The 21,169-nt window shown below is 43.1% G+C and overlaps 1 protein-coding gene across 2 annotated transcripts in view; it reads right to left on the bottom strand.

Moving 5' to 3' along the window:
* The window catches only part of ZNF711 (zinc finger protein 711), a 37,616-nt gene extending 24,954 nt beyond the window's left edge, over window positions 1-12,662 (bottom strand). For both annotated transcript variants that reach the window (XM_054039532.1, XM_054039534.1), the window contains exon 1: window positions 12,475-12,662. The gene's annotated coding sequence lies outside the window, so the exon portion shown is untranslated. The remainder of the gene's footprint in view (window positions 1-12,474) is intronic.
* Between the last annotated feature and the right edge of the window lie 8,507 nt (window positions 12,663-21,169).

The following is a 21,169-nucleotide window of genomic DNA, read 5'->3' as shown; positions in this document are numbered from 1 at the left end:
TTAGTGTGTTGAGACCACAGCCTATCAGTGCTGACTCCTTCTACTCTGTCTGTCTGTCTGTATCCATCTGTTGATTTAGACTGTACACTACTTGGGGCAGGGATGGTCTTTTTGTTCTGTCTCTACAGCACCTAGCACAACAAGGTCCTAATCCATGACTAGGGCTCCTAGATACTATAGTAATACAAATAATAAATAATTTGGCTAGCACCCATTTGGAACATATTGCAGAAACTGAGCAGATGTAGTCCAAGTTAGGAACATTTTAACAACTTCAAGACGGGGCCTCTGTGGGCATGGATATCTGAAATCTTATGACTGAAGTCTCTCTTACTTTTTGAGGACAGGATCTCATTTGAAGCTTTGCAAAAATTAGAAGTGCTACGTTGTCATTCCTGAAATTTGTTCTTGGGCCAATGACAATAATGATCCTGCTTAGTAATTTGATTCCACAGCATTTTGTGTGCACCACAACCTCAGTATTAGATTAGGTACTTTTTTGCCCACAATGCCTCCTGGATCCAGATACTAAGGGGAAAGGCAATTGGGCAGTAGACTTCTAGCATACTCCTCTAGTACCATACTGGAAAACTTCCTCCAGAACTGCAGTATCATGGGTAGGACAACTGTTGTAGTGAGGGGCCCCAATACTACCTCTCTGGCCGCAGAAACTACCTTCACAATCCTGTGATATCCGTATACTCCACCCTTTCTGAACTTTTGCTGATGGAAGTGTTTGGCTGTAAAGGACTTTGATGGAGAGGCAGGAGGCTTCAGAAGCCCAGTGAGTTCACTACTGTCCATTATGAGTGTTTGTTTTAAAGGTAATCATCTAACTGGAGGATAGGTGGTAACTCCTGGTCCTTGAGAAGGGTTATCACCTAATTACAAAGTTCAGTAACAGCTGAGTTATAAATATACAAATAATCACAGGCAAAAATCTTACAAACCACCATAATCAGAAGCTATCAAGTTGTGCAGTACTAAAGAGAGGTTACTTACCAATAACTTGGGATATGTTTACACTGCCCATTTACAGCGCAGCCGCGGCAGTGCTGTGACGCGGGCAGTGTAGTCCCATTTTATCACGGGGCGGGGGGGCTCTCCTGGCGACAAAAAAATCACCACCCCGAATGAGGGTGGTAGCTTTATCGCCGATAAAGTGCTGTCTATACTGGCGCTTTTCAGTACTAAAGCTTTGGTCGCTTAGGGGGTGTGTTTTTTAGTACCCCTGAACGACTAAAGTTTTAGCGCTGAAAGTGGCAGTCTAGACACAGCCTTGTTCTTTGCGAGTGCTGACCTGCATATTCCCACATGTTGGACTGACCCCTTCTGGTGCTGAGCTGCTAAATCTTCTGGAGAACAGTGCCTGTTGAGGCCACTCAACCCGCCTTCTCGCCTTCCCTTGCAGAGGATTTTAATAGTATAAAAGGGGCAGGGGCTCAAACCGCCCTTCAGTTTTTCCCTAATTTCAGAATTCTTGATCGGAGACTCCAAAGAGGTTCAGAAGATGGGTGAGGAGTGTGACTATGTAGCAGCAACACACTTGAAGAACAGATACGAGTAAGTAATTTCTCTTTTTTTCTTCTAGTGGCCCCAAGTACATTACTACTTGTGAGAGACTAGAGCAGTACAATTGTTAGGAAAGTTGGCTGAGGAGTTCTAGATGAACAAGGACTGTAAAAACTACAAAAGCAAGGAGGAGTTCTAAATGGAAAGTTAAGAGAGACTTAGAAGGAAGTGCAATTTCACTCCCCCAAGGACAATTTTTTTGCTTTAAGCAACAGCTTTACAAATTCCATGGAAGAGACAGGGATGCTACATTTGGATTAGTTTTTGATAGTTCCAAATGACTGAAGACCAGATGAGTCATAACAAGGATGTAGGAGAGACTTGTGGAAACACAAACATAATAAAGGCCTGATAAAATGGAAACAGAGATGACTTGAGATTGAACGTGGGGAGTAGGACACTGACCAAATCACATTTCCCATATGGGCTACCGTTTATAGAGAGAATTAGTTATTTGGCCTGTATCTCACTAAGATATCTATGGTTAAGATGAATGCCCTATTAGCAGATGATACGCTGCAAATAGCAGACCAGAGGTCCCAAGGGTTTTGTGATACAAGACTTGACCCCAAAGGAAAAGAGATACATGGACCCGAGGAAAACCCCAGGGCAGCTAAACGAATATATTCACACTGTGCATATATTCACAGCACAACCAAGTGTATTGCTAAGAAAAAATTAAGTTTATTTGAGTGCAGCCATCAAGCTACTGGCACATGGAGCAACCCATCCATAAACTAGGTTATCGTAAGGCAAATGAAGACTGCTGACAGAGCTTGTGAGGGTGGAAGCTGAAATCGCAACCCATTCAGCCTGGTGAAATTCAAAATGCAGTTTTTAATGTTCAAGTTGTAACAGATAGCAACATTAAAGAAAGAAGTTTGTTAGTAAACTGGAAAGCGATGCTAGCATGAGACCTAAATAGTTTGAAGATAAAAGTGCAAAGACCTGGTTACAGCTATTGTTAATATCTTGACTCCATTCCAACTGCCCTTCAGAGAGAGATCTCCTGCGCCAACAAAAGAAGGGAACACACAGGAATTCCCCATTCCAGTTCAAGATAGGGCAGTCTGCCAATGACACTGGGTCCTGTTTTGCTTCAGGATCACACTGGACATAAGGAGTGTTCTCTAATAAACAGTCCTAGTTGGGACTTTCTTCCTTGCTTAACACATAAGGCCAGACTAAGACCTAAAAAAGACATTTGTGCTGTTGTACAAAACCTCGAACCTGCTTGGAAACTTTCTCTGGCACATAAGTCTTTGGCCTTGATTAAAGTTTTTCAGGTTACACAAATGGCTCTCACCCCTAGAGCCCTGATGGGGAGATTTCATTTCCCACAGAATCCACAAACCTTGGAAAGTCTGGAAAACAAGGTGAACATTACAGTCCACTTTTGGAAATATTATGATAGTAAGAAAATGAGATGGAAGTTCTCGGATAGGCACTTGCTACTTTGCCATTCTGCATCTTGTATGAGCGGAGACATAAGTGGTGTAAGAAGTGTCAAGAAAGAGTAGTATCTTTGTAATTAGTCTTATGGAGGCCACAAACAGTGTGGATAGTTATCATCCAGTTATGCTATTAAGGAACTTGATCAGGAGTCTATTTTATTTTTTTTTACTTTAAAATGTATGCAACCGGTCTAGATTTTGTCCTATAAAAAGAGGTAATATAAAAACCGATGTCAAATAGTTTGACAAGTGGCTTACTCTAAGTTAACAGCGCTGGATCTTTGGCCTCAAACTGTAACAGAAATGTAGGACTGGAAAGGGCCTCGACAGGTCGTCTAGTCCAGTCCCCTGCACTGAATTAGGACTAAGTATTATCTAGACCATCCCTAACTGGTGTTTATCTAACCTGTTCTTAAAAACCTCCAATAACTGCGATTCCACAACCTCCCTAGGTAATTTGTCCCAATTCTTAACTACCATTACAGTTAGGAAGTTTTTCCTAAAGTCCAACCTAAATCACCCTTGCTGCAATTTAAGCCCATTACTTCTTGTCCTGTCTTCAGTGTTTAAGGAGAACAATTTACCATCTTCCTCTTTATAACAACCTTTTACATATTTGAAAACTATCATCATGTCCCCCTTCAGTCTTCTCTTCTCCAGACTAAACAAACCCAGTTTTTCCAATCTTTTCTCATGTATTTTTTTTGCTCTTCTCTGGACTTTCTCCAATTTGTCCATATCTTTCCCAAAGTGTGGTGGCCAGAACTGGACACAGAACTCCAATTGAGGCCTTATCAGTGCTAAGTAGCATAGAAGAATTATTTCTTGTGTTTTGTTTACAATACTCCTGCCAATATATCCCAGAATGACGTTTGCTTTATTTGCAACAGTATTACTCTGCTGACCCATATTTAGGTTTGTGAACCACTATAAACCCCAGATCTTTTTCTGCAGTACTCCTTCCCAGGCAGAACCCATGCTAGGCATAAGCAAATTAAGCAATTGCTTAGGGCTCTAAGCAGCTCAAGGGGATCCCCTATTTGCTTTTTATGTGTTGTGTCTGGGAGTGAGGGGGGCGGGAATATTCCTGTTTAGGACACCTAATGGGCTAGTACCACCTCTGTTTCCAGGCAGTCATTTCCCATTTTATATTTGTGCAACTGATTCTTCCTTCTTAAGTGTAGTACTTTGCCTGTCCTTATTGAATTTCATCATATTTATTTCAGATTATTTATCCAGTTTGTCAAGAGCATTTTGAATTCTAATCCTGTCCTCCAAAACGCAACCCCCTCCCAGCTTGGTATCATCTGAAAACTTTATAAATGTACTCTCTATGGCATTATCCAAATTATTTATGAAGATATTAAACAGAATTGGATCCAGGACATATCCCCGCAGGACACTTGATATGTCCTTCCAGTTTGATTGTGAACCATTAATAACTACTCTCTGAGTTTACCAGAGCAGCTTTTCCAACCAGTTTTGCACCCACCTCACAGTAGATTAATTTAGGCTATTTTTCTCTAGTTTGTTTATGAGGTGGTCATGTGAGATAGTATCAAAAGCCTTACTAAAATTTGAGTTACATCACATCTACAGCTTCCCCCATTCACAAGGCTTGTTACCCTGCCAAAGAAGGATATTAGGTTGGTTTGACATAATTTGTTCTTGATAAATCCATGATGACTGACACTTATCACCTTATTATCTTCTATGTGTTTACAAATTGATGGATTTACTTGCTCCATTATGATCCGGGTATCAAAGGTAAACTGACTGGTCTATAATTCCCTGGATCGTCCTTCTTCCTCTTTTTATAGGCAGGTACTATATTTGCCCTTTTGCAGTCCTCTAGGATCTCCTTTATCCTCCATAAGTTCTCAAACATAATTGCTAATGGCTTAGAGATTTCTTCATCCATTCCTTAAGTATTCTAGGATGTATTTCATCACCCCGTGTTGACTTACATTGATCCAAGCATCTTATTGCCACTTGTGTTAGGTACAGAACCACTTAAATTGATGGTTCATCAAGGATATTGGACCTTTGGGCTGCTTATTCTTTGCACTGAACCATTTCAAGCAAATGGCTCAGAGTCAATTGTGCTGGATGCTCAGCACCAGACTTTATTGATATAGATTAAACCAGATTAATCACTTAGATTGGTACTGGAATACTTCAAGCAAGTGGTTCACTAGTCAATGGTGTAGACACCTGGGTATTGGACTCACATGACTCAGACTATTGTGGAAACACTAATGGTGTAGTGGGCACAGAACCTCTTCATTAAGCAGTTCACTACAGACCACAGTACCCTGGTCTATCAAAGAAAATTGACTTTGATAGATCAGGGGACCGTAATGCAATTTAGAGTGGGCATTAAGCCGCTTCCGGTTCACTAGAGTTGACTGTGCTGGAACCTTGGCACCAGGTTAGGTTGACTTAGAGGGATCCAGGGACTCAGTCCTGTGTCAACAATGCCAGGTCCTCAGCACTAAATTGGGTTAACATGGAAGAATCCAGGGACCTTGGTGTCAGATTAAGTAAACCCAGAAAGATCCAGGGGCAGCACTGCTGTGTCCACTGTGGTAGACCCTTGGCACTGAGCTCAATAAACCAGTTAAAACTGGGGAACTACATGCAGCCCAATCTGGGCACTGAGTAACGTAGGCTAGCAGATCTCCAAAGTCAATTCTGGACTTACATTTGCCAGACTTATTTGACCAGATGTGAGGAGACTCCCCTTCAACTGATAAGACAGCTCTGCTGCTCAAAGCAGGTCCAGATACCTGTGACAGATGGTACCATGTATTTTCTGTTCTTTTAAATACAGAAATCTGTACTAACTGGCAAACTAACCAAACCAAAAATAGTATGAAAGAGGCAAAGAAAAAGAATCTGTCAAAAAGTCTTGAGGACACCACATGCAATCCGAGTTTACTGCACCTTCAGCCCATAGTGGTGAAGAGCGAGGGAGGATTAAGTGGCTCCATAGAGGGTGTTTACCAGAAGGTTCTGCAGCTCAACCCCAGGAGGCACCAATCCCACACGTGAGAATATGCAGAGGCCAATTGAATATAACCATATCATCTGAACAATGTCACCCATATCCTCTCTCTCTCTTATCACTCCTACCATTTGTTCAATGCAACTTGTTGCATGTGGTCTTAAATTTAGATTATAAAGTCTCAGGCACACAGACATTCTTGTATTCTGTTTGTACAACTTCTAGCACCACAGGGTGCCAATCCCAATAGGGAACATTAGGTGTATAATAGAAATAATATTTTGATAGGCCCACAATCAGTGCTTGAATCATTGGGAAATTTTAGGAGTGCCCTTAATGAAAGATGGGAACTATTTTTAGAAGAAAGGCTCAAGTTCCTGTAGCAAAGGATAATGGCCCTTGAGAATTTCCTACGATCCTACCCTGGATTTCTTGCTCATTAGAGTGGATGCCATCATTTTTTATTTAAATTGTGGAACATAAAACATCTACAATCTCAGCAGAAGCTACCAAAAAAATTATATAATAATAATAATAATAATAATAAAAAAAGCTATCCTCAAGTTACAACCTACCCATATCCTCCCAAAAGCAACAGTCAACTCCCCCAGGATTAAAGGCTTCCCCCCAAATATATTCAGAAAAGGGGTGAGTCTCTCCTTACGTCAAAGAGGGATATTTTTATCATGCCCAAAGCTTGCTAAATTTTCTTTATGTAGGAAAAACAAGGTCCCTGACTGAAGAGCTTCCCATCTAAATAGACAGAGACACAGATGAAGGCTCAGGGAGAGGGATACAGCCAAGGGAATGAGCATGGACACTTGTCCCCAGCTTGTTTAACTCCACTTTCAATTAACGTGTTTTTGTTTTTTATATTTACAAATAGTAAAGTTGTGTGCCAATATTGACAAAATAGCAAAAAGTTGTGTGCCAATATTAACATTGGAACTGATGCTCCCTCTCAGCTATACCTTTTGGGCTGTATTGTGTTTTGGGGAAGGGGGTATAACACTTCCCTATTTGCTTTTATTTACTTTTGTATTCACATCACATACCTTCCCCCAGCCTAGAAAAAGATGTGCGTATTTGTGAATGCGTGCATTGCAGAGGATCCCTCCTACACACTCCACTGCCTGGAAAGGAAAAGGAAGGAAGGTATTTCTAGAAGTCTCCCGCCACTTCTCTGACCAGAAGTGAGGGGGAATATTCCAGGGGTCTCCCCATACATCCCCCCTTCCAAGACCAGAGATGAGGGGGGATATTCAAGGGGCTCAACATACTTCCCATCAATACCCATCCCCGGCCTCAGGAGAGCTCATGGTGGAGAATTTCCATAGCTTCCCCAAATGGCCACCTCAGTGAAAAGGGACCTTCGCATAGGGAACATACTCACTGACCCCATTTTGGAATCCCCTCCATCCCAAAGGCAGCAGGCCATGCCTCCCATCCCATTCCCTGTGCGGGGGGAGGGGGGGGGAGAGGAGGGGAAAGGAGGGAGAGAGAACTATATTGCCTGGACCTCAGGAATCGGGGATTGAATCCCCTTGCTTCAGCTTCAATCCTTCCCACGCTCACCCCTTACCAATCACAGATGACAGGAAAGAACACCCTGCAGCAATGGTGCCAATTCAGATTTGCCCTCTCTCTTACCCACACACTGCATGAGCCAGTGCCACCAGAAATTGAGCTCTTGGCAGACTCACCTGCAGTCCACCATACAGAAAGACTCCTGTGCGCCAGGCTGCAATACCATTTGGCCTGGCCACCTCTTCATCTAGCAGGAGGGGCAGCTGGGCCAAATTTGAGTGATACTGTGACCTCATGTGCTCAATCTCAACACCACTGACAAAAACTTGGCCAGGCCACCCCTCCATCTGTTCAGAGGAGCAGATGGGTCAAATTTCAGTGGCACTGCAACTGGAGTGATGTTTCAGACCACTCTGGACCACTTTTAAACTGAATCAGTACAGCTGCTTCCAGCCACACATTCCTTCCCACTAAACTCTGAGCAAACGCAAAAGCCTTGGGTGTGTGTGGGGGACGATTCAATGTCCCCAGCCTCCCCGCATTGGCAGCACTGCCTTGCAGCCAGTCAGTGGCCTTGCTAGAAAATGACAGAGCATTGTTGCCAAAGCATAGTTTTCTGAAGTGCGGCACGGTAGTTCTATCCTGGATTTCAAGTGTCAGGGTGCTTCTTCAGCAACACCCAGGTGAGAAACAAGGGGGGCAGACACAGCAACCTGATGCCTTATAATTAAACACAACTAAGGCAACCCCTAAAATTAGTAAGGAGGCCTGGCCCCCACAACTCCCCAACCCAGATTCCTAGCACCACCGACAATACTATCAAAAATAATAAGTCACAGAGTCTCAATGGAAAAATAAAAATATTTAAGCATCCAATCCTGCAATCAATTCACACTACAACTTCTCCTGACTTCAGTGGTAATTCTCAATGTTGTAACTGCAAGATTAGGTCCTTTAGTTATTCTCTAAAAAAAACAGATATAGACTCTTACATCTTCCAATTTTTGACTGAAAAAAATTATTCTCAAAGTAAGCTAAAGTCATACAAACTATTTTTATGACAGATGCTACTGTATATACTTGCTATAACTAAATCAGATTTAATTCTAGACTATAAATGGCAATTGGCATTTGCCAATGGAATGGCAATGACAATTAATATAATATCCTGGCATTTTCCTGACCATACTTTTCCATCCCACCACTCCACCTCCTGAAAAGTTTTAGATAAAAAAATCACCAATTACCTTAAATTACAGCTGACTAGATTATAGGCAAGGTGCTTAAAAACAAACACACACACACAAAAACTTCCCAAGTACAAATACTGCCTAGAACTAAGTTAACTAATGAAATGAAGACAAATCAGAAGAAAGTCAAAGCTAGACAGACTAATTTCCAATCCTGTTAACAGTTGAGAAAGATTAGGAAGAGTAAGATTGAGATTCCAATGAAACAGAATGCTGAGCTTCCTCAATTTCCGCTATAGTCAAAGATAACACTCAGGCCTTAAGTACGTTGGTATTTTGCCAGTTTGTGTCCAGCCAACAATGTGACTGCACTAGTGTAAACCACAACTGTATACAAGCTGTGATTTGCACCAATGTGCACTGTGAAAGAGCTTAAGCTGGTACAAATTAGTTTTCCTTATCTTCTCTTGGGGCTTTCATTGGCACAACTACACTGGAGGCTGGCCATCAACTGTTGAAACTGGAGCAATTTCCAAAGCAGACTGTCTATACCAGGGGCTGGCAACCTTTCAGAAGTGGTGTGCTAAATCTTCATTTATTCACTCTAATTTACGGTTTCGTGTGCCACTAATACATTTTAACATTTTTAGAAGGTCTCTTTCTATAAGTCTATAATATATAACTAAACTATACCTCTACCCCGACAGAACGCTGTCCTCGGGAGCCAAAAAAATCTTACCGCGTTATAGGTGAAACCGTGTTATAGCGAACTTGCTTTGATCCGCCGGAGTGCACAACCCCGTGCCTCCCCCTGGAGTGCTGCTTTACCGCGTTAAATCCAAATTAGCGTCATATCGGGTGGCGTTATATCGGGGTAGAGCTGTATTGTTGTATGTAAAGTAAGTAAGGTTTTTTTAAATGTTTAAGAAGCTTAATTTAAAATTAAATTAAAATGCAGAGCCCCCTGGACCGGTGGCCAGGACCCGGGCAGTGTGAGTGCCACTGAAAATCAGCTCATGTGCTGCCTTCAGCACACGTGCCATAGGTTGCCTACCCCTGGTCTATACCAAAAATGTTAAAGTGGTGCAGCTGAACTGCTGTAGCACTTCAGTGTAAAGCAGTGGTTCTCAACCTGTGGGCCGCATGTGGCCCAATTAGCACACAGCTGTAGCCCAGCTCAGCTGCGTGCTAAAGGCCAGGCTCCAGGTCACGGGCAATAAACAAAAATTCATGGCCTGTAACCTGTCCCTGACTTTTACTATATATATATATACATACACACACACACACACACACACACACACACCTGACTAAAACTTAGCAGCTCCTGAGGCCCTGGACGCTGTCGCTCTGGGGGGGCCCAGGACACCACTGCTATGAGGGCTAGCCCCTGCACTGGCCACGAGGACTGACTGCCCCCTGCCACCCCTGCTCCAAAGCCTTGGAGACAGTTGCTCGGGTGCTCCCCGGGGCCAGCTGCCCAAGGAGTGGCTGGTGTGGCTGCCCCCGGGACAGCTCCAGCTGCATCCAGTGCGGCTGACCGTGGGGCACCCGACCAGCTGGCCCTGGGACTAGCTGCTCTGGGATCAGCCACACCAACCACTGCAGCTGCAAAAGTCACAGAGATCACGGAACCGTAACTTCCACGACTTCCGTTTCATAAGCACAGCTTTAATTGTGACCCCTCAGGGGGTTGCAAGGTTATTACGTGGGGGGTTGCGAGCTGTCAGCCTCTATTCTCAAACCCCACTTTGCCTCCAGCATTTATAATAATATTAAATATAAAAAATGTGTTTTTATTTTTAATATGGGAGGGGGGTCGCACTGATAAGCTTGCTGTGTGAAAGGGGTCACCAATATAAAAGTTTAAGAACCACTGCTCTAACACATTCCAAACTCATTCTCTTTTTTCCTTGTGTGTATTGTAGACATCTACAACATGGCAACATATTAATCAAATGTAAATGTAACGAGAACTAACTTGTCTAGACAAAAAGCCTGCAAAGGAAACTTTAAACTAGAAAACAGAATCATAGAATATCAGGGTTAGAAGGGACCTCAGGAGGTCATCTAGTCCGTACCCCTGGCTCAAAGCAGGACCAATCCCCAAACAGATTTTTGCCCCAGATCCCTAAATGGCCCCCTCAGAGATTTAACTCACAACCTTGGGTTTAACAGGCCAATGCTCAAATCACTGATCTATTCCTCCCCCAAACAATGCATAGCTGAACATAAACCCTACCCAGCAATTTGGGTGCAGTATAAAAATTAGTATGTATATTGGAACATAGTCTTATATGTAATATCAGCCTGCAAAATAGTCATGAAAGTTTACCAGTTAGGTATGAAATCTATTTCCCTCACCTTCATTTACCATAACAAAATTAAAAAAAATATATATATTGCCCATCCAAATAAAAAAATTGCCCACCTGGGCAAGAAGTACTAAAAATTAATTTTTAGGTCTACATATAGTTCCTGAATATTTTAAATACATATGACAACTAAAGAAATAATAAAACTTCAGACCATGACAGAGCACAGTATAAACAAGAAGGCTGTATGCATATGCACAAAAGAAGACAGGCATGTTCATGAGACAATCCACAATTACAGATGGGACTGAATGTGAGAGTACCAGAAGGACATATAAATGCACACATGGAAATAACTGAAAGGAGTGTGCATGCTAAACACTGTCAGGGCATGTGCCAAAGCACCAGAAAGACAGAGGTGTGTGCGCTAACTACTGGCAGGACCTGCTCATAAACACCACAAAGACAAGTCATCAGTGTGTGGTCAGAGCACTGGCAAGGGTGTGTGATGGGTACTAGCAATGGTGCATACATGTGCATCCCAGACAGCAGTGTGCGCGCTGAACAGCGGCAGCACATGAAACGAACTGCGAGTGCACTGCAGCCACAGACGGGAGTGCGCGCGCAGAGGGCTGGCGCACACACTGCCGCAGTAATAGATGGACAGCGCAAAGGGGACCCGTGCACAGCTCTCGGCCCTGGATCCCGGCACGCCAGGAGCAAACAGCAGAAATTCAGAACGGGAACTGCAGCCCCAGCTCCCGAGCGTGCAGGCGCGGGACGCACTATCCGCGGGGCTGTACCAGGGCGCCAGCGCCCCCTGCCGTGTGCCTGTGGGGGGAGGGGTGCGAGAGCAAAGCCGTGAAGACAAAGGAGCTCGTGATGAGTCAGGGCTGCAGCTCGGCAGGCACTGCACCTCCACAGCCACACTCCCCCTTGCGCCGCAGGGGACGCGGCAGCGCTCCCCAGGCCCGTGCCGAGCCCCCACACTCCCAGGCCGTCAGGCCCACTCCTCCCCTGCGGCGCCGAGAGGCTCAGAGCCCAGGCAGCTGCGGCACCGGAGCCGTCGCCACTCAGCCCCCAGTCCAAGGTGCGGGGAGGATGGGCAGGCAGAGCCCAGCCCGGGGCGCGCGCGAGCGAAGCCTCTCCCGCCCCGGCCGCCGACATCTTGTTTTCCGCCATTTTATGGCCGCCCGAGAGGCCGCTCGGCCGCGGGATCCGGGCCCTGCGCCGGCCCAGCTGAGGAACAGCCGCCGGCGGGCGGAGCCCACACGCCTAGAGCAGGGAGGCGGCGGCCAAGCCCGGCGGCAGTAACGAAGCGGGCAGGCCCCGGGCGCGGCCTGCGCTGAGGCCTAACCGCCTCCATTGTTCCCAGCCCCCGCCGGCCCAGCTCTAGCACCTCCGCTCACCTGTGCGGGTCCCTGCGCCGTGCCGCGGGGTCGGATCCGGCTGAGGGTCGGGCGGGCCGCAGGACTCCGCCGCCGCCGGGGCCTTGCATTCGGGGCCGCCAGGTCCGGGGCCTGCACCAATCACAGGCGCTGGGCTAGGAAACGGGGCGCGAGCGCGCGCGGCCTTCACCCCCTCCCCCCACCGGCTTCGCGACCAGCCCTGCCGCTGTTGACGCACGTCACTAGGAGCCGGAGTGTGCCCCAGTGATGTGAGCATGCGCAGGAACCGCAGCTGAAGTCGGTGCCCTTACTTTGCTCTCAAACGTGCCCCGAGAGCAAAGCGGGGGGGATGGAAGCCGCGGGGGAGAAAGGCTAGTTGGGGCGCAGGGGGGGTGGGTCCGGCCGAGAGAGGATAAATGGGAGAAGCCGAAAAAGGGGCGAGAGCGGGGGACAGTGAAAGGGCCAATGCAGAGCAGGCTTGCGATCGTGGGTGCATAGTGTGGCCCTGTGCTGCCCCCCACAGGGATGTGGCATTAAAGCTACAGCCATATACACACGCAGGGGTGTCAAAGATGCATTTTTATGGCCTGGAGGCTGCATGCACATGCTGCAGCATCTCAGCTTTTGTTAGGTAACTCAAGTTTCCAAATCTCTCTCATGTTTGCATTGATAAGCTTACAAATGGGAGTCCATCTGTGACTTCACTGATGTCTGCTTGACAGTGTAGACAACGTGAAATAGTGGCTCAGAGTCTGTGTGAACTTCCCTGATCCTTATTATTTTAACATAGTGTTAACTCTAACCCCCAGTAATGGCACTTCCTTGTCAACACAAAGTAGCCTTTTGCTGATCATTTTAGGAAATGGAACAAAAAATGTGATAGAAGCAAAGCACACATGTAAGTGCTGCAAAGAAGGAAATACAGATAAAAGCAGAAAGGTAAACTTAAAGAGAAAGGAGAATATGGAAGAGAAACAAAGGGCAAAATTAGTGATAGGCCTAAAGCGGAACATATTTTCTCACTGATACTGAATGAGACAAAAAGAACAGGAGTACTTGTGGCACCTTTGCGACTAACAAATGTATTTGAGCATAAGCTTTCGTGGGCTAAAGCCCCCTGAATTAGACAATAAGGCACTGAACAAATAATTAAATTTTAATAATAGAAAGTGCCATATTCTCCCATTATCAGCAGTTCTGATTTGCATCCAGCTCGCGTAGACATATTCGCACTAACTCAATGAAAGCTAGCACGGATATGAATAGTAGTGTAGCCTCTATAGCCCAGGCAGTAGTGGCACAGGGTAGATGCCCCATTACACACGCTCCCGAACCCTGTCGGAACATACGCCACCTTGGTGACACTGCTATTTTTATTCACACTAGCTCTCATCAAGCTAGTGCAAGTATGTGTATGCATGCTGGGAATCATCCTTAACTCATAGGGTAAATGTAGCCATAGTTCATGTACACATTCTTATTCCAATATAGGAGTTCCTCTTTTCAGTTATGTCATTTAAGAAGGGTTTTAAACAAAATAAAAAAAAACAGCCACTCATAACTATGCTGGTAAAACTATCCAGTGTAGATAAGTCTTTAGGATTAGTCCAGTGTTTCCCAAACTGTTCCACACAATGTGAAGAGGTGTTCCGTAAAAGAATCGTAATTAAAAAAAATGGGTCCTTAAAATTTTAAATTTGGCATATTTGAAGCATAGTTTACAACTTTTTGAATGACGGTAATTTAACATAAAACTCTTTTTCCAGTTATTGATAGATCTCGTATTGAATGTCATGGCGTAAAAAGAACGTGGCACGCAAGCATGTTGACGTCTACCCCTTTCGGGCACATTTCAGTTAGTGATGTCGAACCCCTTCCGCTCGAGGCTGTGCGAACTGCAGCGGTATGCACACACCATTCTCTTTACGCCATGGTGAATATAACATATTCACTCAACACGTTCAAACCTGTGGGTCTTTACTGGGTGTGCAATAAGCACAACTAAACTAGCTTTACTCAAAACAATATAAATATTTGTGACAAAATTTAAAAAAAATCAGTATTTCTAAATATTATTACTAAACCTAATCACCATGGATTTGTGGCTAAAATAAGGAACTTTGAAACAAAAAGCAAGTTCTTTTGGTACTCCAACTGTGGCCAAAATAAACGAGCAAAATATTGTGACACTTCAAAGTGAGGATGAACAATCGCAGTCTTTAGTTGCCGAAAAATCTGTTAGTACTAGTGAGTTATCCAATGTGAAAGAATTTCCACCGAAGTATATCAAAAAACAAGAAGAAGCAGGTCCAAAACGAAGAAGACCAAAACGAAAGTATGATGAAAGTTATTTGTCTTTTGGTTTTACATGTGTTGGAAATAAAGATGTTCCTGATGCGCGGTGCGTCGTGTGCAACAAAATACTAGCAAACAGTTCATTGGCTCTTGCTAAACTTCAAGGGCATTTGGAAACCAAGCATGCTGAATACAAAGACAAAGATATAAGTTTTTTCAAGAGGCAGCGTGACTCACTTGGAAATTGTAAACTTTCGATGATTAAAATTGCTAAAACAGACAACGAAAGTGCAACAGAGGCATCTTATCGAGTAAGTTACTGTATAGCGCTTGCCAGAGAAGCTCACACTATTGGAGAAACGCTTAACAAGCCTTGCGCGAAAGATACTGTAACATGCATGTTGAGCGAGCAGTCTGATAAAAAAAATTGATGCTGTACAGTTGTCAAATAATACTGTTGCATGCCGTATTAAAGATCTTGCTGATGACATAGAAAAAGAGCTAGTTGCCGACTGAAAATTTGCCATGAGTATTCATTGAAGCTAGATGAGTCCACTGATGTTTCAGGACTTGCTGTGCTACTAGTATTTGTCCAATATAGATTTAATAATATTATTGAAGAGGACCTGCTCTTATGTGAATCTCTGCAAAGCAACACAACTGAAGAAGAAATATTCAACTGCATCAACTATTTTATCAGAAAGCATGAAATTAGTTGGGGAAAATGTATTGATGTATGTACTGATGGTGCTCAGGCAATGATTGGGAAGATGACGGGAGCTGTAACGCGAATCATAAGTGTGGCATCAGAAAGCACTGAGAGCTATTGTGTTCTACACAGACAAGCACTTGCAGTGAAAAACAGCACACCTCTACCCCGATATAACGTGACCCGATATAACACGAATTTGGATATAACGTGGTAAAGCAGTGCTCCGGGGGGGAGGGAAGGGCTGCACACTCCGGTGCAGGGCCGGCTTTAGGCCAATTCCCCCAAATCGGGCCCCGTGCCTAAGAGGGCCCCGCGCCCAGTGGCAGGGCCGCTGGGGTGGGGGCAAGTGGCCGAGAATCCCTTCCCTGGCTAGAGGCTCCTTTTTAATTTTTACTCACCCGGCAGCGCTCCGGGTCTTCGGCGGCACTTCAGCGACGGGTCCTTCACTCACTCTGGGTCTTTGGCAGCACTTCGGCGGCAGGTCCTTCAGTGCCACCGAAGACCCGGAGCGAGTGAAGACTAGGAGTGGCGCCCGGTGAGTACAAGCCCCACGTGTTTTTTACGTGTTTTTTTTTTCAGTCATCCCTGCCGGGGCCCCGTCAAAACTGTTCGAATCGGGCCCCGCACTTCCTAAAGCCGGCCCTGCTCCGGTGGATCAAAGCAAGTTTCACCTATAACGCAGTAAGATTTTTTGGCTCCCGAGGACAGCGTTATATCAAGGTAGAGGTGTACTAGCATATCTGAAAATTGTGCTCGATGAAGCAGTACAAATTATCAATTTTGTCAAATCTTGACAACTTCAATCCAGGTTATTTAAAATTTTGTGCAAGGAAATGGGAAGTCAGCACAAAGCACTTCTTTTACATATGGAAGGGAGGTGGCTATCCAGAGGAAAAGTGCTTGTGAGGCTTTTTGAGCTTCGTAGTGAACTACTGGTATTCTTCATTTCAGATAATTCAGGATGAAAATTTAATGACTGTCTGACAAATTCCTCGTGGCTAATGAGACTTGCATATCTTGCAGATATTTTTGCAAAATTAAATGAAATTAATCTGTCGCTGCAAGGAAAGAATGTGACTATTTTTACTACAATGGATAAAATTTCGTCGTTAAAAAAGAAACTGCAATTCTGGGCATCTTCTGTAGAACTTCGACTGCTTCCCTACAGTACATGAATTTCTGACTGAAATAAATTCTACAGTCCATGAAGAAGTTTCCAGCACCATTTTACAGCACTTACATGACTTGCAGGCCTCTTTATTAGAATATTTTCCTACAACTACTGATGATAATGCTTGGGTTCAAAATCTGTTTGTAATTACAGCCAAACCAGTCAGCTTTACTGCACACAATTATGAAAGCCTAATTGACTTAATTTCTGACTCTGATTTGAAATAAAAGTTTAAGGATCTTCCGCTGAATAATTTTTGGAGGAGCTGAATAGAAGAGTACCCTAATGTGGCTAAATCTGCAGTTGGAGTGCTCCTTCCTTTTGCTACAACTTATTTGCGTGAGACGGAATTTTCGTATTATACTACAACAAAAACCAAATATAGGAATAGACTTGATGCTGCGCCTGACATAAGGATTCAACTTTCCAGCATTATTCCTAATATTAAGCGAATTTGTGATAGAAAAACACAGAAACACCAATCCCATTAAATCCAAATTTGTATTTCTGTTTATAAAAATAGATTTTCCTAGTAAAAATCTAATTTGTTTGGTGTTTGTGTATATATAAAACAGTTTGTTTTTTAAGTAAAACACTTTTTTATTTTGACTCTTGCGCTTGAGTTTTGTACTACTTTATACACGCTTTCCAGTTAAAAATTGTTAGTTCAAATTATTTTAAATTTGTATTTTTGCTTTGTTTTATAAAATAAAATATATTTGAGCATAAATAACAATTTTTTATTTGAAAACCAAATGACTACAAAATAATATTGTAAGTGTTCCGTAATAGGCTAAAAAGTGTTCCATGTCCGAAAAAGTTTGGGAAACGCTGGATTAGTCTATACACAGTTTTTTGCACTGATTTAACTAAAGTGGTTTAGAACCAATTCACTTAATTGGAACAACCCTTTTTGTGTGGACACTTTTAAATTGGTTTATACAACAGATTATATTGCAATATGGAATATTCAAAGGCTATTGTATCAATTTTATAAATGTTGTATGTATCATTATAGGCTAGGGCTTGTATTCTGGGTCCATGAGGGACTTACAAGTGTTTCCAGAAGGAACTAAAATCACTGAGAGCAGGGGATGGAGGGATTATCAATGTGAATCCCTAAGCAGGCAGCAAGTCTGAAGGAGTCTTAGCTCCTGGAGGAAATTGCATGTATTTATTTAACCTGATTCAAGAAATCTGAAGCCCAAAGAACTGAAAACTGTATAAAAGTGACTAGCCTGACATAGGAAGGGAGCTCACACTCACTCAAGAACTGACATGAAACTGACCAAGAGACATAGACCCTGTAGAAAGGTCCTTTGTGCCTATCAAGATCTCCATGTGGAAGATAAATTACTGCCTGGTAAGCTAAGGCCTGCATGTAAGTTCTATATAATTTTAAATAAATGTTTCCTCTGTAATGCTTTTATTCTGAACAAATAATACTTGCTTAATAAAGGCTGTCTGGTCACTGGTTAGCCCTGTCATTGTCACTGACAGAACAGACAGCAGATGCTGAACTAAGTCAGACGCAGTGACTGTGTGTTAGATCACACTGAAGTGTGGGAGGAAGTTGAACCCTAAATCCCCAGCCTAGAAAAAGAGAATCGAGGGACTCTGCCCTGAAAAAGGTGGTGGATAGAGGCAACAAAAGAGTCAGAGGTACCTTTATCTCAAAAACGGTGATAGTTCAAAAAAATGCCTTATGATGATTTAGTTTAATTTTATTTAAGGCAAAAGGGCTACATCTACTTAACTAAATCAGCTTCTTAAACCAATTTAGTTAAAATCAGTACACAAACTGTGTATAAACCAGCCCTGTGGTACAATGTTTATTTTTCAACCCAGGAAGGAATTATTAATGAATTATTAATGGGAAGGGGAGGGAAGAGGTGGTTTTTGTTTTTAATCATGGAAACATTTGTAATGGTTTTAAGATTTGTGAAAGCTTGTCTTTACAAAAAACTTGTATTTTGGAACAAATGTAAGTTTTTAATATCTCTTTAATCTTTTACTACAAAACTACCATTTAATTTAATTTACAATTAAAAAAATAGTTACAGAATAAATGGGAACATTACTTACTATGTAGTTTTCCTTTTCTGAAGAGAATCTGGCAAGATTCTCACTTCTGGATTTTAGCTTCTTAGTGCAAATCTAGGAGAACTCTTCTAGTTCTGAAGTTGTTTTGACCCTGGAGGGTAGCAGTGGTGGGGTAGAGCTACTGACCATCATATACCCTACCTTACAAATGTTCCAGTCAGCTAGGCTGAAGACAAAGATCCCAGAAGTAAGGTCAATTCAAAGTGATCAACAAATGAGGTTTAAAAGAAAACACCTCAAAAATAGGTAAATCTCCAAATTCTGAAGATATTTGGGCAGGTGAGTGAGAGTCCTGCAAGAGGATATTTTCAGAGGAGCACAATTACAAAACGATTAATTATTTCTTTCTAAAATAATCCCATCTGTGCAGTATTTGCACTTCTGGAGAAGAAGTAGCTCAAGGGATGCCTCAAAAGCAAAATGAGCATAAAGCTGCAATGAACAGCAGCAACAAGGCTACTGCCAACAGTGTGACACAACATATAACATAAGACAACATTCAAGTTTGCTGAGTCAGACAGCAAACAGAGGAAAATGCCATGCAAAAATTGGCAAGAGGCACAGGAAAAAGCACTGAAAGGCATCAAAATACTAAAAACAGTTTCTGAAGCACCCCAAGAAAAAACAAGCCAGAGCGCCATGGGAAATGTGACAAAGTGCCTAAGGTAAACACCTCAACAACCAAGCAGGTCTAATTGGATGGCTGGGTACAGAGATAAAAGGACAGCTTGCTTGTTTCATTGAAATCTGTGGATGAACAGGAACAATAACCAATGAGAACTACTTACCTTCAGGAAGCTTTTTGACCAACCTAGTCAAGAAGGAACTGACAGTAATATGTGGTGTGCAGCATTTATGGTTGGCAGGGATGTGGCATATAAAAGCCATTAGAGGTCCTAGATCGCGCCTCACCCTGCTACTTGAGGTGCAAAAGATCTAATGAATTATAGAATTTCACTTGGTTTCAAACTAAGAGGCAAAGATCAAGAGTGAGATTCTCAGTAAATTGGAATCTTTCCACAACTATTATTCAGTATTAAAAGGGACAGTCACAGTATTTCATGCAGTTTCTTCATATTAATCTCTCTCTCACCCATGATGATCCTTGAGTATTTAAATTTCTCTGGAGTAGTACTTACACACAGGACTGATGTCCTGCAATTGTTGATCTGCCTAAGGATATTGGACAAGAGATCAAGTCTGATGAGGAAAACTTCATTCTGTGGAAAACTACATTCACCCTGTTATTAGTCTCACTACTGTGTCCCAGATACCTTCCATCATTGTTACTCCTAGCCCTTTTTCTTTCTCAACCTTGTGGATCATCATGTGCACTAACGCCTCAGGATTTGTTCCTTTTTACCCTTCCTTTGGCAGGATTATCCAGTGTCTCCTCCTCCCACTTAGTCAGTCTCTTTCTCAACTGAGTGGTGGGGCTGAAAAAGCCTGACTGTCCCAACTGTTACCAACAGGTAGGTGGATCTGAGGCCCATAGCAGCTCATTGGTTGGAGGCATTTTGAGAGTTCATGAATTTAAGGAATAGCTTAAAGGCTGCTTGCAGGCTAATGGGCAGATCGCTCTACTGTTTAAAGCTGTGATTTTCAACCTTTTTTCATTTTCAGACCCCTAAAAAATTTCAACTGGAGGTGTGGACCCCCTTTGGAAATCTTAGTCTGCGGACCCCCCCCCCCCCCCTGGGTCCACAGACCATAGGTTGAAAGCCACTGGTTTAGAGGAATGAGAGGGAAAAAAGGGGCAAACAGATGTGAAACTCACCCACACAGGACCTGACTTTTTAGAGTCATGACAATTTGTGTTTCTGTTGCTGGTGAGGACTGCCAAATTGCCTTACTTTTTCAATTATTTTTTTCCAAATATAATATATATACCAAAACCAAATTTCCTTGCCTTGTTTGTACACATCTAAGAATAATGTTGATAGCTCTGAAAGATGTCTATTTTTCTCTTATTTATAAGGGGAGTTGGGAGTGCAAGTGGCTAACATCAGTATGTTTTAGTTATATATGGTGGCCAGCAAAGATCGGCCAGCAAAGATCGGAAACAAAACTAAAAGCAGCGACACCCATTCAAGCTCTGTCCCTAACCAAGCTCTGCCCTTTAGGGATGCCAATACAAAATACCTCTCTCAAAAGTCTATGCAGATCTAAGCAATATGATCCTCTCTGTTCTTGTGTACTTTTATCAGCAGTGATTGAAATTGTTAATGTTGACATGCAATGCTATTATTTCAGGCTATCTCAAACAGACATTGCAGCATTGGTTTACATTCATTTCACATTTGGAAGGTTTCCTTCACAACCACAAGGGCTAGAGACTTTGGTTTCTTTTTAATGGAATCTTAGATTCTGTAGCATGAGATTGCAGCCACATGAGAGAAGTACTGGCTTTACTAAGATGCCATGAGATGATTTGT

Source organism: Malaclemys terrapin, chromosome 9, assembly GCF_027887155.1.
Source record: "Malaclemys terrapin pileata isolate rMalTer1 chromosome 9, rMalTer1.hap1, whole genome shotgun sequence".
NCBI lineage: Eukaryota > Metazoa > Chordata > Testudines > Emydidae > Malaclemys > Malaclemys terrapin.
The sequence above is the reverse complement of the archived record's forward strand: the minus strand, read 5'-3'. Positions and strand labels throughout refer to the sequence as shown.